This window comes from Macrobrachium nipponense, chromosome 6 (assembly GCF_015104395.2).
Source record: "Macrobrachium nipponense isolate FS-2020 chromosome 6, ASM1510439v2, whole genome shotgun sequence".
NCBI classification, from domain to species: Eukaryota; Metazoa; Arthropoda; class Malacostraca; order Decapoda; family Palaemonidae; genus Macrobrachium; species Macrobrachium nipponense.
This window is the reverse complement of record NC_061108.1, coordinates 89,732,067-89,746,197: the sequence shown is the minus strand read 5'-3', so window position 1 is coordinate 89,746,197 and position 14,131 is coordinate 89,732,067. Positions and strand designations below refer to the sequence as shown.

The window sequence follows — 14,131 nt, the reverse complement described above, 5'->3', positions numbered from 1 at the left end:
GAATAAGCCACGCTCTTTTGCGCGTATTCATTATCTTCAATGGGGGCACCAATACCGTATTGTGTTAATAAGGTAGCTATGGTGGGTAGATCAACTCTTCGTCGCATTCCCAAGATGTGATATTTTCAGGTCTTTTCACAATGGCGGACTTCATACCCCCTATCACGAAGACAGGCATATGATGCACCAGTGCGAGAATATCGAAAACCTGCCAATTCGGCATATGGATAAGCTCGAATGACGTCCGCCACAACACCGTAATTCCTGCATGTCACACAGTTAGTGGCCACTACTAGACACATATTCCTCTTCCTGAACTTATTTTCGGACAAGTTCCCGAAAACTAACTTACAAGAGAGGCTGATGAAGCCATGGCGAGAGTTCACGTCTTGATGTGACAATCCTTTCAAGAGATAATGAACTACGAAAGCCCCGCTACCCAAGACCCCTTTATCACAATCACTGATTACAAACCTGTTGTGACGAAGCATCAAGCCTCTCCCAGCAATGATTCAGACTAACATGAATAAAGTAAACAAGTCCTAATCATTCCCTCACCCCAAAGGTCATCCACACATGACTCATTTTATCAAAATCAGTATCACTCCAGGCATGTTTTCTCGCAGGACACGAATAAACAAGCCTTATCATTTCCTTCCACAACAAAGGCCGTCCACACATACACACACACACACACACACACACACACACACACACACACATATGACTCATATATAAAACTTCCACACATCTTTCCTCCAATGGGGATAAATTCTATCGCTACAAGGCGTGAACTTCATCTTTGGAATACAATACTTCATCGAAAACATCATATGTCACACCTGATTATTACTTCCCAACTGTACACCATAAATACAACCGACAAGGGAAAATTGATGTTATTCCTTACCCAAAGTGTATAGAGTAAGTGCAAACACACCAACCCTCCGTCCCTACAAGTATTTCTCTTGACCGAAACGTCATTTCCCTCCGTCACTATTCAGTAAGTAGCATATAAAACACTTTCCATTTACTTGAACATAGAGTATAGTAAATATTAAAAACAGCAATAAGATTCATCTGTATATGGAATAGATATTCTTATAAAAATAATGTACCCGTTGAAAGAAGCGGAATATATAAAACAGTCATTATTCCTCCCTTTCGATATGGGAAATAACTCTAGTAGTGAACTGTCAGCCGACGAAGTAGCCACTCAAGTCAGACACCATTACTATTATGGTGTTGGAGCCCAAACTCATTTATTAGGAAGGTGAAAACGGGTCATGACCATGAAGCAGGAGAAGAAGAAGAAGAATAGCAGGAGATGCAACAACTACCACTGGCAGCCCACAACAGTGCAACCCCCGATCAACTTCGCCACCACCCACTACTGAAGGAAACGAGCAACCCGGTGAAGGTATGTAAAAACCGATGTGTTATATATATTTAATAATAGTTTTTCCTGATTCCATAGAAACACGCACTCTTTTCTCCGTTTCCCTGTTTTTCCGTTCAAATGCATTATGGGCATAGTAAAAAAACAAAAAAAAACCTATATAATTATTCATAAGGATTTTATTGACCACATAAAGAGTTTACAAATTCAATACACTAATCGCTGTCAGACCGTCTCAGCACGCATCCCAATATAACTTCCACGTGTATCCTTATTTTAACTGAATATGCCGAAAAACGTTTAAGAGGAAACGACTAAGACGTCTTAGCAGATTAACACGACGTTCATGGGCGAATGATCCTCACAGCTCATCCTGAAATAAGTAAAAAAGTTATGTGATTGAAGGTGTATGATACATATATAGAATATATCCTTAATAGAATGTAATGGAGTAATATAAAAATCAAAGAAAAATATGCATTTACCTTAGTTGTTCAAGATGCGGAGACATTCCTTGTACGTAATAGCACGTTTGACCCCCGACCTCCAATGTGAACATTTAAACTTTTCAAATATTTAAAATAATATCCCGTATCCATTTATCATTACCTCCCAAACGAGTGAATGAGAATACATTTTGTATTAAGGATAATACTGCTTTCACACCACGGTGACTCACGCAATGAACAAAAAAACTAACGTAAAGACCGCACTTGTACGATTTATCAGGTTGTATTTGTTTTATTAGGCGATAGAGGTTATATTTCGGGATGCGCATATATAAATTTAGAGAAGTCATTCGAATAAACTTTTGGATTTATACCGTAACTATCAAAAAAGAAGATTATATTTCTAGGTGATTTTTCCACGTAAAAACATACCCAATGACCAACAATATTAATATCAGTAGACGAAGATAATGTATTAGATATAAAAACTAAGGTTTAATTCTACTTTCTGGCAATGTCAATAAAATCTACTTCATCCGAAAGCGAACACACCTAAATATTTAACCCGGTCACCGAGTGAACCTTTTAAACTTATTTCAATTTCTTTTTGTATCCATTCCATTTAACCCCTAACATCACACTGAATAACCCTATCCGCATCCACCGTTAAAATACCATTGGTATCCCAAAAAAGTAAAATAATGCAAGGGCTAGGCGTAGCCGTACCCAGCCTGATCGATATTCGCAGGTTTGCCGAAATTTCCACTGGCATGGAATCTTCAACATCTTCCACCACAAAATTAAAGCAGTAAATAGCTCTACCATTTTTTTTTTTTAAAACTATCATAAGTGATCAGATTATCACCGCCACCCCTATACTTTTCTGCGTCTCGTGATATAATTGCATGATGGTATTAGGGAAACTACATTGAATATATATACCGTATTCCCATTAACGGTAATATGTATATTATTTAGAAATCGAAAGATGAAAATATAGACTATTGGTCGCGTAATTACCTGAAAATGTTTTTTCCATATCAATCATGGCCAATGTGATTTTTTTTTTTTTCAGGTATACAACTGTTAACAAAAGGCTGATCAATTAAAATCGAATTTTTCATTTTGCCCAATAACGTATGTCTTTGTATAAAGTCTTATCAAATATATATTGTATAGGATTAACTGCTATCGCCTCATTTAAAGCCGACATTGCGTTATAATGTGGGGTAACTCTATCGATCCATAATTTAGCCTTTTCCTACATTGAACACATTTAAATGGTCCGTCTGTGTGGGCGCCCATAAACCAGCTATTATTCGCTAATTCGAGCCTAAGTCTCAAATCAACTGAATCCAGTAAATACATGTCTATAGTCGCTATATCCAAAAGAAGTGGAAAATATGTATGCACGCCCCTCGTTTTAATGTCACCCATAACTTTCGTCTCCCACCTGCCGGTTTGACCGAAGGTACCGGCTGTAAATTGCCGAGTTACCCCGTGTGTTACAGATAGTCATCGTATAAAAATCCCGCCCGACCGGTGGTAGGTATGTCGAGGGTTTTATCATTTTCAACATTTTTATATATGATTTGATAGTTGAAATACAGGACAGGATCCACCAAACTTTTCATTCAAGAAAACGGAAGCGGATTTAAATAATGTTATTACTAATACCATTAACGACGGCACGTGAACATCATCCGCTAATTGCGCACCGTCCCTATCAATTGAGATATATAATTCTAAAGCTATACTTGACAAATCTAAGAAAGAACCTGCCACCCCATTAATACGAAATTCATATATTTTATCAGATAGAACTTGATTTATGGAAATATTACAAGGTGTAAAATCCAGTCTTTCCTTTGAATTAATTGAAGTTTCAATAATTCTCCGTCTATTAACATTCGGGAACAATTCTGATATACCCGCAATATACGATGAAACAGGAACTTGATTACCAGTTCCGGGTATGTTAGGAAAACTACGCTAGCCATATTTTGTGTTTATATAATTTTAGATGAAGGGTGAAACGAGTGCGTACCCGCCGAATGTTCAATTGATGAATGAGTTACAAAGATCGTACACGTCCATTATTATATTTACTCCTAGATTTAACTCGTGTGCCCTTCCTCTTCATCCGTTTTTTCTTTCCTCCCACACTCGACCGTCTAACTAAACGTTTCACTGTTTTCTTCCGTCTCGTTCTCCTTCTCCTTCCAGTACCGCTTAAAATTCGTTGTCCGGTAGTTTTGAGGGCCCTTATACCATTTCGTTTATGGATTCTTTTAAAGGTAAACCGCTGTTTACATATCAGATAAACACAGATCTACCGAAGTTCATTAACTGAAGGTTTCGCGGCGTTAAATAGAAAAGAAGCACTTTCCGTGCAATACCACTTATGGCCGAAAAAAAACAAAAAACCGCTTCCCCTTCTGCGGCCGGGATAGAAAACGGAAATATCCTCAAATCCCGCTCCTCTCCTTAATAAAGGGTCTGATAAAAATAGTTTTTTAAATTCCGCCTCTGAAGGAGGCGCGAATAACACTCTCATTTTACTGTTTATACTATTCCCAAACAATTTAAGTTGAGCTTGATTCGCAAGTTCTAGTTGACTCGAGGGTGTTACGATCACGAATAGGAATGGCCAAAGGGTGAACATCGAATTAATATACTCACCTATTCATCTAATTTTCCTCTAGGTTTTATACGGAGCAGGCAAGTAACACTCGAGTCTTTAGTGAAATGTAAAAGGTGACCATTTTGATCCGTGATAAGAATAGAAATCTGATCCAGATGTTCGTGTTCAACAATTTGTAGACTGTATTATGTATTCCTTTTCCTCTACCACTTGCTAAAGTAAAACAGTCCAATATATTTACTAGTCTCCCGCCAAAAATCGTCGGTTGAACTATATCCGTATACACATATATATAATCTACCCCACAATTATCAGGTAGAGAATCAAGGGAAACGTGTTCATTCAGTTCACGCCCGCCATATATTTCATAACGGTATTAATATGAAAAACCTAATAATTTCGCGGCTTTTCCGCTAAAATTTGGACGTAATAATACTTTTAACGTCCCCCGTTCTCAATTTCTCTCTTGATACGTGGTATAGTAATTCTTCTTAAATCTTCATCCCAATGAAATATACCGTTACTATTAAAATAATTTATGAAATTATCACCGTAATAAACTTTTAAGTAATCATACACGTCCTTATTAAGAGCTCTCACGAGTCTCTTCATATCCCCCGCTAACATTGCTATTCTCGGTCTATACAAATATGTATGCCTATCACGTTTATGACGCTCTGTAATAAATTCGAGAGTGAATAATAAAAAAATCATCTTTGGATAATATAGCGTAATAACTCCCCGGGAACATGATCGAAGCTAAACCTACTTCATATTCAACCCCATTAGGTAATAATAATTAGGTGTAGGTAATCTATTTGGCAAATTTCGAAGGTGTATTTTGATATACGTGTCTAAACAGCCGAGGCTGCTCAAATATATGGTGTGTTCACCAGCCATGTCGGTTAAATACTACGACGGGTATATGTCACATATGGTATTTATAAGAAAAGTTCGATAGCGTTTTATCTAGGTCTTATATGCAGACTGCATGATAGAACCCCATTTTCAGTAAACATTATTTCTTCACCGTTCTGATCCGAGACATTGATAGTAATGTAATCCAATACGTCAATGGTATTTAAAGGTTTATAAATGGCATTATGCGGACCTTTACCACATGCACATCCTAACGTGAAGCAGTCTAAGAGATTAACCATTTTATCACCCAAGATGGTAGGTTGAACGATACCCGAATACAGGTAAACGTATTCAACGCCTTGATGGAATATATTTCTACTGTGATGAGGTCTCAGCGCACCCGAACTGTATATTAAATACCTGACTTTTTCATTGAAACCAAAACATATTAGCTGCTTTAGCACTGAGTTTAATCGTAATTGAATCAATCATATCAACTTTGGCTGCTCCTGCATCGATATGTGGAATGCTCATTCTCTTCGTGTCATCATTCCATGAGAATAAACCATCCCTGCGGATAGCTCCGCGAATATGTTCTCCGTAAAATTCAGATAATTGTTCAATAATTTCCGTATTAAACGCTCTAGTCATGACATTCATATCACCACCCAACAAACCCGAAATGGACTTATAAATATACGTGTAAATGCGTTTCCCATCTGACTCATTATAGATCCGCGTTAAATTGAATAGTAAAATCAACGTCTCCTGGTTTAATAGCGTAATATAATTTCGGGAGAATGACTCCCACTAGCCCCACTTCATATTCCACTCCTTTCGGTAATGATATAGGGACGGCTAACCTATTGGTAAATTTACACGCCCGATTTTCTGGAAATGTACCTATACATGCATTGCTATTCACGTATATGATGTGATCGCTACACATGTTGAATGTAGACTGTATGACTAACAATGGGCATCGGGTTTATAATATATGTACATAAAAACCTCCACGTTCATGTTATGTCACACCTTATTCATGAATTTGTTATCACACAGATTGTCACGTCATTCAAGAAAATGTCCAAGCCTCTAACCGCCATGATGAATCATCCTCACCACCCTCCGATCCAGGTAAAATATTATTATTATTATTATTATTATTATTATTATTATTATTATTATTATTATTATTATTATTATTATTATTATTATTATTACTATTATTGCAGTTTTTGCAGTTATTATTATTATTATTATTATAATACACGTTCACTCCGGTGCTTATTTAAAATTATCTTTACAGATCCCTTCGCTGAAGACTTCCCATTAGATGAAGATTTGATGGGGAGTAATAATAATAATGAAGCATCGCGCGTGGTGGAGGTGTAGAACCAGAAGGGGATCTTCACTCACGAGGGAAAGAACGGAGGGTAATAAGGTAGTGAGTACCATTCATTATGCGGCTGCAGTAGGGTCACACATTGACGTGGCAATGAAGTTAAGTAGTAGCATAACCCGATTACGCGAAGATGTGGTCACAGTAACTTCCTCGAAGAGGTATTCGATCGGCTATGCTACTTGTGCGTTATTATCACCAGCGTGAGGATGCTAGGCGACATGAATGAAAAAAGTGCTTTCTATGTATGTACTCCACCCACCCTCACTACGATTGACTCGATCTATGACTCCCTGGAGGAGGCTATTGAGTTTATTAGCTATAACTTGGAAGAAAGACTCAACCGTACTGAGGGTTCGGGTTGGTGTATGACCTCGCTAGATAGGGTTGAACTTCATATCACGCGGCGTGAGTTAGTGAATATTAATAACTTCCAGGTGTATCCCAAGGGAGTCCGCGGGTAGTGATCAGGTTTATCAATATTCAGTCCGGGTACAACTGTGTCGTTACAGCGTTAGAAGCGTACGTTGTACTGCGAGATAACCCTCCCACACGTATTAACAACCTCCCTCGTGTCTTAATGAGGAGGATGGGGATGGGGACAATTTTAATATCAAACACTCGCCAGATATGCCGTTGACCCATGACTCTTTCAAAACATTAGAAAAGGGGAATAACCTCAACATATATCTGTATAAATTATGTGAATTATTCACGGGGAAACAGCGGAAAAAACATTGGACGGTACATCTAGCGAGGAAAGGTGGTAACCCCCAAAGCCCTCATTTGGTCACGTTGTTATTAATCACTGACGACCACGTCGCATTGATTAAGGATATGTTGGCATTCGTGAAGAAGTTCCGACACGGATTCAAGCAGGGGCGGGGGGATTGAGCACGCGGGTGGTATGTGTTACAATTGTTTGACTTTGTTTAATAGTTCCACCATCCGTGAGGCGCACACACAGGCCTGTACTGCTCGAACCACTGTCGAATACCCAGACCCGGCCAATTTAAACAGTTTACTAAAGTTAAAGCTCTGCTGCCAATCTCGCACATGGCTTTCCTGGATTTGAGGCGTATAATATTCAACCGAAGACCGGAGAAGACGATCCGAGAATAGTATCTCGACAGAAAGCTTTCGCTTACTGCTACGTGATCGTTGACGGTAGAACGGGGGAATATTGTACCCATAGACTAAGTCACGGAGAGAAATGCGTTGATGATTGTTTGCAGAACATGAACCGGGGACTGGGCGTTATTGCGTGAACAAATGCGTGCGTATCCTTTACATATGAGTCCTGAATCCGCCCGTAAGTTTGAAGCGAGCAGTCCTTTAGAGGACAAGAGATATTATGTGACACCTTATAAATCGTTGCGTATGGACAATCCAGAACATTGGGGTGGAAGAGGGTATAGCGGAGGAGGAGGGGGAGGGGGAGGGGGGAGGGGGAGGAGGAGGAGGATCTAGAGAGGGTAGTGGTGGCGCCGGTAGTTGCGGCAATCTCTCCAATTTTAATATTCCCGCTCCTAGCACCTCGAGAATTCCTACTCCTCCTATTCCTCCGACCCTACATCCATCACGTCATTTCCCACGGGTGAAAGGATGTTTCAAAACGTCGAAGAGAGAATAGTAAAATATACAATGTTAATTCCTCTCTCTCTTCGACGTCTTTGACTTCTCCTCGACGGGAAATGGTTTCACCCTCTCCTCCAGTTAAACGGGGTCGTATCACACCTTGACCGGGTGTCATAGTTTGTATATTTTACTATATATTTTATCTTATATTCATATATTTTAATATATTATATTGTATAATGTATTTTTTATTATATAATCATATACACAGTTAGTTTTTTATATTTTGAATTATTATATTTAATTTTTTATTATAGTTTGCATTTTTACTTTACGTTCTATTTTTATATTGTTAGGAAAAACCTGTATGTATCATTATGGAAATTCAAACAAATATTATTGCCGTCAACTTCCATTCAACCTAATTATTATTAAGGCTTGTATATAAAAAGGAGCGCGTAAAGTACACACCTATAGTCTTAAACGCGCTAACATCATGGCCGCGACAGGTCCCTTCCCTGGGCAGTTGTTAGACCCGTTCGCTAATCCCGCTCGTATTATCATCGCGGGGTTTAGTAACAGTGGCAAGTCCGTCCTATGTCAAAAAATCATTGAACTCTATGAAACGCGTTCCAATACATTTTTATATTGCGGGGTATCTGAACACCCCCTCGAAACGCATCCCTCAATAGTCCCAAATTCAAAGTATCCAAAGAAATTTTAAATCCCTTTGATTACACTGAAAAGGGGCAGACGGGGGGTTGGAATAAAGGTCTATTATTCATACTCGATGATTGCTTCCTTGAGGCCAGTGATAATAAATTTGTCACCAACGCCTTCACAGCGGGACGTCATTCATCTATTTCAGTTATATTCATAACGCAGAATATGTTTCATTCGGGCAAGTTAGTAGAAGTATAAGCTTGAATTGCTCACATTATATTCTAATGAAAAATCGTGATTTTAGTCAAATTGAAACTTTAGGTCGGCAGTTATTCGGCCGTCAAAAAGCTTCAGCCTTTTCAGACATATATAAAAAGGCCCTATCACGTAACCGCTACGGTTATTTGTTAGTAGACTTCGCTCCGTCAACACCTGAAGTGTTACAGCTCCGAACTAATATTCTGGGTGAAACGGAATATCAAATAGCTTACCAATATGGATAAAGAACGGATAAAACTGCTAAAAACTTTGTACGGAGATGCACGGGGTGTGGGTAGTTTCAGCGGGGTGGACTCTTTATTCAGAGTAGCGAAAAATCTGAATAGCCAAATTACTCGTGAAAATGTTAAAGAATTCTTACGTGGGCAAAAGTCTTACACACTGCATAAAAGTCACTCGAAAAAAATTCCCAGAAGAAAAATCATGTCACCTAAAACCGAGAGTAATAGCGAGCACCGATTTAGCTGATATGTTCCAAATTAGCTCGGTATAATAATGGGTTTAAATATTTGCTAGTCTTTATTGACGTGTTTTCCAGATATCTACAAATTGTTCCCTTGAAAAAGAAGGATGGTGTTACTATGCGTCGCGCTTTGAAGAAGGTTATCGAATCTACCGAATTTTTGGGAATTTCACGTTTGAATAGCGATGAGGGTAGGGAATATTATAACAAACACGTCAGGGAATATCTAGATAGTAAAAATATAAACTTATATAGCGTTTATTCGAGAGAAATAAAATCCTCTATAGCTGAAAGAGTCATAAGGGACTATTAGGGTCGTATATATAGATATCTCACACATAAGAATACCTTAAAATACATTAACGTCTTGCGCGACATTGTTCAGAGTTATAATCATACCCCCATAGAAGTTTGGGTCGCACCCCGCAAAAGAGGTTCACGCATTAACGGATAGAGATGACATTGAACGTCAATTCTCGAGCATGTATAAAAAGGCTGTTCTCGTTAATCCTCCCGCCATTTCGCTCTTGAATGTTGGAGACGTTGTACGTATTGCCGATGAGCGTCGCAACGCAATTTTTAGGAGGGGATATACAATTCAAAATACTCTGGAAATTTTTAAAATCCGAAAGTGGATACAAGGCAAAATCCGGTCGATACTTCTTGGAAGATTTAGCGGGTGAAGAAATAAAGGGCGTATTATCGTGAAGAATTAATTCGCACAAATCTACCAGAAACGTATGATATCACTATTCTGGGAACGAGGAGGAAAGATAATAAAACTCAATATTACGTTCATTGGAAAGGTTATCCGAGTCAATTCAATTCCTGGGTTTGATGAGTCTCAAATTGTACGGATATGAACCGTAAGCAACCTTTAATACGTAAAAATAAAAAACTTTATTTTATTCATCTCTGGTTTATCACCCAGTGAAAGAAGTTAAAGTTATTCCCATCTTAAACGGTGGTTTGGTGTCTACTCTCTCGGAAATTTTTAGAAATTTTCTTTGTGGTAATCTAACTCAAGATAAGAAGTTTATTAAACACTTAAGAAATTGTAGACGAGAAATTCATCTTGTGTCCTTGAAAACAACGTCCATATCTAAGAAGAAAAAATATACTGAAAAGTCGTAAAGGGGGGGGGGACTATTCTATCGGTTTTATTGCCTATTGCTGCGAGTTTTGGTAGGGAGTCTTTTTTAATTGAAAATGAAGGAGTTTTACGTTATCCCTGCCATTACCTATGAGAGGTTAATGAATAGAAAAGAGGTTTGTGATGGTGATATTAATAACCTAGAGGTACTGGCAAGTTGGATACGGCAGCTGTTAGTAGTAGCGGACACGTCTCCCTTAATATCCAAAAACCACTATGCCGGCTATATCGCTCACGGGACCTCCTCCTCCTCCTCCTCCCCCTCCTATAGAAAATGTAGGTGCAGTGACTGGAGGGGAGGAGGTGGTAAACGCCCCCATTACATTGAAAACAATTAAAGGGGACATGACTCGCAAAAAGAGCAATCCCGATTTAACAGGTATTATTCCAATATTTTTTAAAGAACCCCAAAAGTCATACGTTACGGCTTTTGTTAAGCACTTACAAGATTCTAACACGGTTGAATGGAATGAAGAAGGAGATTTAACTCATCCGCTCGCATGTTATAATATTTTAGATATAGCTCGAGAATTTCAAGGGAATAAAAAAAAACCCACGTTGATAATATTTCGAATTATCGCTACTTCATTGAAATGGCGGGGGTTAAAGATTGGATGTTAAGGAATATAGCCATTAAAAAGCAAATCGAAACGTGGCGAAATATGGGGAAAAAGGGAGGAGTGAGGGGGGAAGAGGAGGAGGAGGAGGAGGAGGGGGTGGGAAGGTGAGGGCGGGACATGCGAAAAACAAGATGGCGAGTGTGTGGGGTGGCTTTTATTAACATTTTTAGGAACAATGATATCGGAGCTGTTTAGTCACGTGATACTGATTTTGATAAAATGAGTCATGCGTGGATGACTTGAAGGATTGTCACATCAAGACGTGAACTCTCGCCATGGCTTCATCAACCTCTTCGCACAAGTTAGTGAAAAACTTGTTAGCTAAATTTAAAAGATTTGAGGTGTTTAGATGAAACGTCGTCGTCTTCGATACACGGTCGGGAAAGTGCTGGATGAAGATGTTTGTGGTTATATACTAAGGGGTTGTTGATGTCAAGGAAACAGGTTAGAAAATATATAGTAGCCGTAGTATGTTTCGTTGAAGTATTGTTTTTGAAAAAGCGAATGCGCATATTATCGCGTTCGTGTTTTGTACAGTTTTTTCTAATGTATGTATTTGTATGGAATATTAATTCATTCCCCTGTATTTAGGATTTGTTATAAATATAAAATAACAATTCCGTCTGTAATTTGATTTTTCAACCTCTTTCAAACTCTGTATAATAAATAAACAAAATTGAAATGTGTACCTTTGTCCTTGTGTTCGCCACCTAGATTATGACTCAAATTCTATGAAAATAAAAATTTCACGTTGGCGTGAAGTCAGCTGGGCAAATATGGCGATAAGGTCTCGTTTCTTCATATGTGTGTGTGTGTGCGTGATTCATCATCAGATAACATTGACTCTGATATGGTTATTGGGGGAGATATCACATGTGGATGAAGTCAGTCGCCAAATATCCTTTTATCATGATACTCTGAATATCTAAGCAGGCTGTGTGTATATATATAAACAAAATGTAACGGCTGAGAGAGAGAGAGGGAGAGGGAGGGAGGGAAGGAGGGAGGGAGGGAGGGAGGGAGGGAGGGAGGGAGAGAGAGTATATTCGCAATATGCATATATAAATTTAGAGATTTTATAGGAGGAGGATGAGGTAAACGTCCCGGTTACTTTGAAAACAATTAAGGGGACATGAGTCGCAAAAAACAGTGAACTGAGTCTATTTGGGGTCAGGGTGGGGTCAAGTTTTATTCCCGTAGAGTTACGTGACATCACAGGGGTAGAAAAGTGGAGTCAATTTGGGGTGGGGGTTGAAATGTTGGTTTTTATTCCCTGAGAGTTATGTGACGTCACAGGGGGTAGGAAAGGTGGAGTCAATTTCTTTGGGGCAGGGGTGAAAGAATGGTTTTATTCCAGAGAGTTATGTGACGTCACAGGGGTAGAATAGTGGAGTCAATTGGGGTGATGGGGTTGAAATGTTGGTTTTATTACGGAGAGTTACGTGACGTCACAGGGGGTAGGAAAGGTGTGGAGTCAATTTGGGGTCGGGGGTTGAAAGAATGGTTTTATTCCCAGAGAGTTACGTGACGTCACAGTGGAGAATAGTGGGAGTCAATTTGGGGTGAGGGGTTGAAATGTTGGTTTTTATTACCGGAGAGTTACGTGACGTCACAGGGGGTAGGAAAGGTGGAGTCAATTTGGGGTCAGGGGTTGAAAGAATGGTTTTATTCCCAGAGAGTTACGTGACGTCACAGGGGGTAGGAAAGGTGGAGTCAATTTGGGGTCAGGGGTTGAAAGAATGGTTTTATTCCCAGAGAGTTACGTGACGTCACAGGGTAGAATAGTGGAGTCAATTTGGGGTGAGGGGTTGAAATGTTGGTTTTTATTACCGGAGAGTTACGTGACGTCACTGAGGGGTGATGTTGGTTTTTATACCCCGGGGAGAGGTAACGTGGGACGTCACAAGGGGGTAGGAAAGGAGTCAATTTGGGGTCAGGGGTTGAAAGAATGGTTTTATTCCCAGAGAGTTACGTGACGTCACAGGGGGTAGGAAAGGTGGAGTCAATTTGGGGTCAGGGGTTGAAAGAATGGTTTTATTCCCAGAGAGTTACGTGACGTCACAGGGTAGAATAGTGGAGTCAATTTGGGGTGAGGGCTTGAAATGTTGGTTTTTATTCCCTTATAGTTATGTGACGTCACAGGGGTAGAAAAGTGGAGTCGATTTGGGGTTAGGGGAGGCCACGCCCCCCTAATATGAGCTCATGTACGTACATGAGCTTGTAAGACAAATGGAGTCAATTTGGGGTCAGGGGTGGCCACGCCCCCCAGAATAGTGGAGGGTTGAAAGGATGGTTTTATTCCCTTATAGTTATGTGACGTCACAGGGGTAGAAAAGTGGAGTCAATTTGGGGTTAGGGAGGCCACGCCCCCCTAATATGAGCGCATGTACGTACATGAGCTTGTAAGACAAATGGAGTCAATTATGAGCTCATGTACGTACATGAACTTATCATACATATGGAGTCAATTATGAGCTCATGTACGTACATGAGCTTATAATACAAATGGAGTCAATTTGGGGTCAGGGGTGGCCACGCCCCCCAGAATAGTGGAGGGTTGAAAAGATGGTTTTATTCCCTTATAGTTTTGTGACGTCACAGGAGTAGAAAAGTGGAGTCG

The 14,131-nt window shown here is 39.4% G+C and overlaps 1 long non-coding RNA gene across 1 annotated transcript; it reads left to right on the top strand.

Moving 5' to 3' along the window:
* Positions 1-1,319: 1,319 nt before the first annotated feature.
* On the top strand, positions 1,320-6,722 carry LOC135216405 (uncharacterized). Its single transcript, XR_010314876.1, has 3 exons — positions 1,320-1,420; positions 6,416-6,490; positions 6,663-6,722. It is a non-coding gene; the product is annotated as an uncharacterized LOC135216405 (long non-coding RNA).
* Positions 6,723-14,131: the final 7,409 nt, after the last annotated feature.